Genomic DNA, 7,699 nt, shown 5'->3' with positions numbered 1-7,699 from the left:
CGAGTTGGAAAATTCGTTTTGTGGCAATATTCAGACAATTTTCGTTTAGCGGCATATTGAAACTTTTTTCAGAATATACTTGGAGTATAAGAGACCCCTGATTTTCGGTTGACTTTTTTTTGTTTGTTTCAAAAGTCGTCTTATACGCCGGAAAATACAGTACTTTTTTTTTTACTGAGGGATAATAATTTACAAAAGCATTCATAATAACAATTTTTAGGCATATGTTACTTTACCACACCGACCACCAAAGTTTCAATATCATCTGCCCCTACATCTTTTTCCTGAACCCTTTCCCCTTTGTTTAGCAGGGCCAGTTCTATAAACAGAACTTTGGGATCTGTTTTCATTAGTCACATTCTATTCCATTCCTTTATTTCTTTTTTGTTTGTTTGTTTGTTTGGTTGGTTGGTTGGTTTTGGATCACACCCGGCAGCGCTCAACCAGCAGCCAGGTTACTCCTGGCTCTATGCTCAGAAATCGCACCTGGCAGGCTTCGGGGACCATATGGGATGCCTGGATTCGAACCACCGTCCTTCTGCATGCAAAGCAAATGTTCTACCTCCATGCTATTCCTTCTTTGTTTCTTTATTCTTCACAGAGGAGAGGGATCCTACTGTATTTGTCCTTTTTCTGACTCATTTCACTTAACACAAAATCCCACTGGTACCATAAAAGTTGCAGCAAGTTGAAAAATGTTACCTTTTATTAGATCAGAGTAGTATTCAAGTATGAGTGTGTGTGTGTGTGTGTGTGTAAATTTCTTTATCCAGTCATCTATTGTTGGGTTCTTGTATGTTTACAGGCTTTGGCTATTATAAATAGTGCTTTAGTGAATAAAGATGTGCCTCTATTTTTCAGAATGAACCTACCTGTATTTTGTCTAGAAGACAGGAATGAAATATCTGGGCCATATAAAAATTCTATTCTTAATGTTTTTTGTCAAGTCCCCATGTTTTTTCCCAAAAGACTGAACGATACATTTTCAGTTCCCACTAATGGTAAATAAAGGTTAAATTTTCACCCTTCCCCAATCAACTGGCTGTTACTAGACATTTTGCAGTAGGCCATTTGCATTGGTGTGAAGTGTCATCACACCTGTTATATGTGTTGAACAAATATATGTTTCCTTTGGGGAAATATCTGTTTAGAAACTCTCCATTTTTATGGAATTGCTTGTGGAATTTTGTCAGTGCTCTATATATCTTGGACATGAGCTCTCCTTTAGCAGAATGTTTTAAAATTTTTCATTCCTTGTTTCTTTCATAATTAAGAAATTTTCAGTTTGATGTAAACCCATTTGTTTATTTTAACTTTCATTCTTTAGTCAGTGGCTTTAAATCATTGAACGTGACTTTAAAGCCAATATCACAGAGAGTTCTGCCTATGTTTCCTCGATGTATGTTATGAATTTGTCTAATTCTGAGGTCTTCACCCATTTTCTTTTTTGGTTTTTGTTTTGTTTTGTTTTTTTTAATTCTAAGGTCAATTTTTATTTCTTCAAAAAAGGCAGTCAAACAATATAAAACCCATGTAAAGGATATTATTGAGCTTCAAATGGAACTTGACTCTGCAAAGGCTGTGAGTCCAAAGGATACTGAATCTGATGCTGAAACTATGATGATGATGCCTCTCATGTCTTCAACCATTTTGATAACTTTTGTATATAGCATGAAAGACAGGTATTGATTCATTTTATTGAGTTTGGCTAACCAATTTCTCCAGTGCATTTTTTAAGAGACTTTTTTATTCCACTTCATGAACCTCGCTGATGGTAGTAAATTAACTGTAACACTTCTGAAAGTTTATTTATGAACTTACAACTCTGTTTCATTGGTTGGAGGTCTACTCTTATTCAATACCAGGTTTTTATTACTATAGTTGTATAGTATAACTTATAGTTGGGAAATTCCCTCTCCTTATTTTTTTTTTCAGATTTGCCTTGGTTTGCCTTTTTTCTTTTAGAGTTTTCTGGTTCCATACAAATTTTAATAGTATTTGTTCCATGTTCTTGAAGAATTACATGTAACTATTGATAGAAATAGCATTGAATAAGTATAATGTTGTGGGTACAATCGTCATTTCAAAGATGTTAATTCTTCCAAACTATGAATAAGAATATATTTCCATTTCTTTTGTCTTGTTCTATTTCTTTTTTTTTAACTTTATTTTATTTATTTTTTTGTGGTTTTTGGGTCACACCCGGCAGTGCTCAGAGGTTTTTCCTGGCTCCGTGCTCAGAAATTGCTCCTGGCAGGCACGGGGGACCATATGGGACGCCGGGATTCGAACCGATGACCTTCTGCATTTAGATTTTTTTGGGCCCGGAGAGATAGCACAGCGGCATTTGCCTTGCAAGTAGCTGATCCAGGACCTAAGGTGGTTGGTTCGAATCCCGGTGTCCCATATGGTCCCCCGTGCCTGCCAGGAGCTATTTCTGAGCAGACAGCCAGGAGTAAACCCTGAGCAATGCCGGGTGTGGCCCAAAAACCAAAAAAAAAAAAAATTATTTAGATTTTTCATTGACTTATTTTACCTCTATAAAGTTGATTCCTATGAACTAAATTTATTTTAAATTTATTTTTATTAAAGTACCATGATATAAAATCTGATTCACAGCTGGGTTTCAGGCACACAATATCATTCCTGTTTCTGCTATCAATTTCCTTATACCAATGTTCCCAGTTTCCCTATCACCCTTAAGACTGCTCTTTGAAAGGTGGTTTGGTATTTGGTTTGGACATTATGATTTTGTTTGTTCTGTGATTTATATATATTTACACATATACCACATATATGTAAATATGTTATATATGCATATATATATATCTATCACACTTTTACAATGCCCATATGTCTGAGTTCCCTAATCCTGATTCTTTACTTTTTGTCTGCCCCTTCTTACTTTTACATATCAATTTCTTTCTTCCCCTATCCTCCTCAGTCCTATAATATAGAGTAGGGTAATCTAGTAATGTAATATAATGTAAGCTTCCTTTCAATAGCTTGCATTCCCTTGTCCTGCTATTCTATATACCACAGGTAAGTAAGATCATTTATTTGTCTTTCTTCTTCTGACTTGCTTTGCTTAGCATGATATACTATAGTTCCATCTAAATTGCAGTGAATTGTATAATTTCATCCTTTCTTTAGCTTTACAGTATTCCATTTTGTATGTATACCACACCTTCATTATTCACTCATTCATCTTTGGAAACCTTGGTTGATTACATAGCCTAGTCATTGTGCTAAGTGCTGAAGTTAATAATGGGTATTTATAGATTCTTTGGAATGAATGTTTTCGTGTTCATGAGGTAGAAACCAAGAAATAAAATTGTTGGACCACATGGCAGCTCCATTACTACATTTCTAAAATATCCCCATACTGTTTTTCATAGGTATTGAAACATATAACATTCCTATGAGAAGGAGTAAATTAGAGTTCCCTTTTCTTCACTATTTTACCATCAACAGATTGTTCCCAGTGTTTTTGTTTGCTTGGTTTTTGTTATACTTTTTGTTGGGTTTTGTTTTGTTTGTGATAATAATGAAACTTTCATCCATTGTTGGTGGGAAGATTGTCTGATCCAACCCCTATGTAAGACAATATGGAAGGCTCTCAATGAATTCAAAATTTAGCTGCCATATGACCCAAAAACCCTGGTTTTGGCTGTCTTTCCCATGCTAGTTTGATTTCCATCATCTCATATGGTCCCCTGAGCCTGCCAGGAGTGATTTCTGAGCATAGAACCAGGAGTAATCCCTGAGAACCACCGAATGTGACCCAACCCCCACCCCCACCCCACCCCCCAAAAAAAGACATGGGAGATCTATACCATAGTAACTTTAAATCACTTAATAAAGATACAGAAGAAAAGCTTAGAAACTGGAAAAGTATTCCATGCTCACGAATTGGAAGAATCAGTATTGTTAAAATTACTATTCTACTTAAGCTATTATTTAGAGTCAATGCAATCTCCATCAAATTCAGATGATGCTCTTTAAGGATCAAGATATGTCAGAGAGACCGCAAATACCTGAAGACATGCTGAAGAATAAGAAATGTAGATGTGTCTCATTATCTAATGTGACTTTATAGTACTATAGTGATCAGAACTGCCTGGTACAGAATAACGTTAGACTCTCTGATCAATGAGACAGAATCAAATACTCCAGGAAACACCTCTTTATGTATGGACAGTTAATTTGTGATAACAGAGCTGAGAACATGAAATAGAATAAAGGTAGCCTCTTTAATACATGGCTCTAAGTAAAATAGATAATTATGTGAAGGAAATTAAAGCTCGATACCTATTTCATACCTGACATTAAAGTCAATTCAAAGTGGAACAAAGACCTTGAGATCAGACCAGAAACTATAAAGTACATTAAGGATAATATAGAGAGAATGCTACATAATTTGGACTTTAGAAGCATCTTTAATAACCTGCTATCACTGACAACAAAATAAAAAAATAAACAAGTGGAACTACATCAAATTAAAGAGTATTCTGTATGGCAAAAGAAATAGAGTAAGCTAAATGATAGCTAACTAATGGGAAAATATTTTTATTAAATAGATAAGATAAAAGATTACATAAAGATATGTATAAATATAAAAGATATATGTAAATATATATGATCACAAAGATCAGCTTAAAAATTCAAAAGCTCTATCAAAAATGGGGACAGGAAATGAGCATCACTCATAGGAAGACATGTAGATCGCCTATAGGCAAATAAAAATGTGTTCATCATCACTTATCAATAAGGAAATTCAAACCAAGAATTTAAAATATATTACTTTTACCATTGATCATAGATTTTTATCATTAGTCATTGAGATATCATCACAATTTATAACTGAGATTATCTGGGGTTTGTCTTTCTCTTATCAACTTTTTCCTTTGCTTATCCTGACCCCACCCAGTTCCATCCATGTCCAATACAAACTCTTATAGAGTGCTGTCAGCAAAGAATTTTCAATGCATACTAATGCATAATAATACAATAAGATAAGCAGGTTAGGAAGGAAATAAAGCCAAGGCTGGGCCAGAGCAGTGGCACAAGCCAAAAGGCATCTGTCTTGCTTGCACTAGCCTAGGATGGACTGCGGTTCGATCCTCCCTGCATCCCATATGGTCCCCCAAGCCAGGTATGATTTCTAAGCACGTCATCGAGTGTGGCTGAAAAACCTAAGGCTGTCCACTCTCACCACTCCTCTTTAACATAGTACTGGAAGTACTTGCTATAGCAATCAGGCAAGAAAAAGATACCAAGGGCATCCAGATAGGAAAGGAAGAAGTCAAGCTCTCACTATTTGCAGATGGCATGATACTCTACTTAGAAAACCCTAAAGACTCTACCAAAAAGCTTCTAGAAACAATAGATACATATAGCAAGGTGGCAGGCTACAAAATTAACACACAGAAATCAATAGCCTTTTTATACACTAATAATGATAGGGAAGAGATGGACGTTAAGAAGGCAATCCCATTCACGTTAGTGCCACACAAACTCAAATATCTTTGAGTCAACTTGACCAAAGTCATGAAGGACCTATACAAAGAAAATTATAAAGCCCTGCTCCAAGAAATAAGAGAGGACACACGGAAATGGAAACACATACCTTGCTCATGGATTGGCAGGATTAACATCATTAAAATGGCAATACTCCCCAAAGCATTATATAGATTTAATGTGATCCCTCTAAAGACACCCATGACATTCTTCAAAGAATTTGATCAAACACTTATGAAGTTCACCTGGAACAATAAACACCCTTGAATAGCTAAAGCACTCCTAGGGAAAAGGAGTATGGGAGGCATTACTTTCCCCAACTTTAAACTGTACTACAAAGCAATAGTTATCAAAAGAGCATGGTATTGGCATAAAGACAGACCCTCAGATCAGTGGAATAGGCTTGAGTTCTCAGAGAACGTTCCCCAGACATACAAACACCTAATTTTTGACAAAGGAGCAAGAAATCCTAAGTGGAGCAGGGAAGACCTCTTCAACAAGTGGTGCTGGCAGAACTGGTTAGCCACTTGCAAAAAAAGCGAACATAGACCCCCAGTTAACACCACATACAAAGGTAAAATCCAAATGGATTAAAGACCTTGACATAAGACCTGATACCATAAGGTATATAGAACAACACAAAGGTAAAACACTCCATGACATTGAGACTAAAGGCATCTTCAAGGAGGAAACTGCACTTTCCAAACAAGTGGAAGCAGAGATCAACAGATGGGAATACATTAAGCTGAGAAGCTTCTGCACCTCAAAAGAAATCGTGCCTAGGATACAAGAGCCACCCACCGAGTGGGAAAAACTATTTACCTAACACCCATCAGATAAGGGGCTAATATCCAAAATATACAGGGCACTGACAGAACTTTATAAGGAAAAAAACATCTAATTCCATCAAAAAATGGGGAGAAGAAATGAACAGACACTTTGATAAAAAAGAAATACAAATGGCCAAAAGGCACATGAAAAAATGCTCCTTGTCATTAATCATCAGGGAGATGCAAATCAAAACAAGATGAGATACTATCTCACACCACAGAGATTGGCATACAACACAAAGAATGAGAACAATCAGTGCTGGCGGGGATGTGGAGAGAAAGGAACTCTTATCCACTGCTGGTGAGAATGCCTTCTAGTCCAACCTTTATGAAAAGTGATATGGAGATTTCTCCAAAATCTAGAAATTGAGCTCCCATTCGACCCAGCTATTCCACTCCTAGGGATACCCTAAGAATACACAATACAATACAAAAGCCCCTTCCTTACACATCTATTTATTGCAGCACTATTCACAATAGCCAGGCTCTGGAAACAACCAAGATGCCCTTCAACAGACGAATGGCTAAAGAAACTGTGGTACATATACACAATGGAATATTATGCAGCCATCAGGAGAGATGAAGTCATGAAATTTTCCTATACATGGATGTACATGGAATCTATCATGCTGAGTGAAATAAGTCAGAGAGAGAGAGAGAGAGAGAGAGAGAGAGAGAGAGAGAGAGAGAGAGAGAGAGAATAGTCTCACTCATCTATGGGTTTTAAGAAAAATAAAAGTCATTTTTGCAACAATCCTCAGAGACAATGAGAAGAGGGCTGGAACTTCCAGCTCACTTTATGAAGCTCACCACAAAGAGTGGTGAGTACAGTTATAGAAATAACTACACAGAGAACTATCATAATCATGTGAATGAATGAGGGAACTGGAAAGCCTGCCTGGAGTACAGGTAGGGGTGGGGTGGGATGGAGGGAGATTTGGGACATTGGTGGTGGGAATGTTGCACTGATGAAGGGGGGTGTTCTTTACATGACTGAAACCTAATCACAATCATATTTGTAATCAAGATCTTAAATAAATATATTATAAATAAAAAGATAAAATAAAATAAAATGAAATAAAATAAAAAAGAAAAACCTAAATAAATAAATAAATAAAGCAAGCCAAGGAGAAAGTTTTATAGAAACAAAGTGAGGCATGAGTAATTTCTAGTTTAAAAATGTATATTTATTTTTTTTTTATTTTGGGGCCACACCCAGTGACGCTCAGTGGTTACTCCTGGCTATGCGCTCAGAAATTGCTCCTGGCTTGGGGAACCATATGGGACACCTGGGGTCGAATCGCTGTCCATCCTAGGCTAGCACATGCAAGTCAGATGCATTGTGGCTT

This window comes from Suncus etruscus, chromosome 6 (assembly GCF_024139225.1).
Source record: "Suncus etruscus isolate mSunEtr1 chromosome 6, mSunEtr1.pri.cur, whole genome shotgun sequence".
NCBI lineage: Eukaryota > Metazoa > Chordata > Mammalia > Eulipotyphla > Soricidae > Suncus > Suncus etruscus.
This window is presented reverse-complemented; position numbering follows the sequence as displayed.